The sequence below is a fragment of the Mus caroli genome, chromosome 7 (assembly GCF_900094665.2).
Source record: "Mus caroli chromosome 7, CAROLI_EIJ_v1.1, whole genome shotgun sequence".
Taxonomy (NCBI): domain Eukaryota; kingdom Metazoa; phylum Chordata; class Mammalia; order Rodentia; family Muridae; genus Mus; species Mus caroli.
In genome coordinates, this window is record NC_034576.1 from 110,218,923 (window position 1) to 110,220,264 (window position 1,342).

The window sequence follows — 1,342 nt, forward strand, 5'->3', positions numbered from 1 at the left end:
TCCAGTTTTCTGAGGAACCACCAGACTGATTTCCAGAGTGGTTGTACAAGCTTGCAATCCCACCAACAATGGAGGAGTGTTCCTCTTTCTACACATCCTCACCAGCATCTGCTGTCACCTGAATTTTTCATCTTAGCCATTCTGACTGGTTGTGAGGTGGAATCTCAGGGTTGTTTTGATTTGCAGTTCCCTGATATTAAGGATGTTGAACATTTTTTCAGGTCCTTCTCAGGAATTTGGTATTCCTCAGGTGAGAATTCTTTGTTTAGCTCTGAGGCCCATTTTTTAAAGGGGTTATTTGATTTTCTGGAGTCCACCTTCTTGAGTTCTTTTTATATATTGGATATTAGAATGGCTACTCCATCTTGTTTCTTCAGAGCATTTGCTTGGAAAATTGTTTTCCAGCCTTTCATTCTGAGATAGTGTCTATCTTTTCCTCTGAGATGGGTTTCCTGTAAGCAGCAAAATGTTGGGTCCTGTTTGTGTAGCCAGTCTATTAGTCTATATCTTTTTATTGGGGAGTTGAGTCCATTGATATCAAGATATATTAAGGAAAAGTAATTGTTTCATTCTATTATTTTTGTTGTTAAAGTTGGCATTCTGTTCCTGTGGCTGTCTTCTTTTAGGTTTGTTGAGGGATTACCTTTTTGCTTTTTCTAGGACGTGGTTTCCATCCTTGTATTGGTTTTTTTCTGTTATTGTCCTTTGAAGGGCTGGATTCGTGGAAAGATAATGTGTGTATTTGTTTCTGTAGTGGAATACTTTTGTTTCTCCCTCTAAGGTTATTGAAAGTTTGGCTGGGTATAGTATCCTTTGTTGGCATTTGTGTTCTCTTAGTGTCTGTATAACATCTGTCCAAGCTCTTCTTGCTTTCATAGTCTCTCGTGAAAAATCTGGTGTATTTCTGATAGGCTGCCTTTATATGTTACTTGACCCTTTTCCTTTACTGCTTTTTAACATTCTCTCTTTATTTAGTGCATTTGTTGCTCTGATTATGTGTCAGGAGGAATTTCTTTTCTGGTCCAGTCTATTTGGAGTTCTGTAGGCTTCTTATATGTTCATGGACATCTCTTTCTTTAGGTTTGGGAAGTTTTCTTCTATAATTTTGTTGAAGATATTTGCTGGCCCTTTGAGTTGAAAATCTTCATTCTCATCCACTCCTATTATCCGTAGGTTTTGTCTTCTCATTGTGTACTGGATTTCCTTGATGTTTTGAGTTAGGATCCTTTTGCATTTTGTATTTTCTTTGATTGTTGTGCTGATGTTCTCTATGGAATCTTCTGCACCTGAGATTCTCTCTTCCATCTCTTGTATTCTGTTGTTGATGCTCGCATCTATGGTT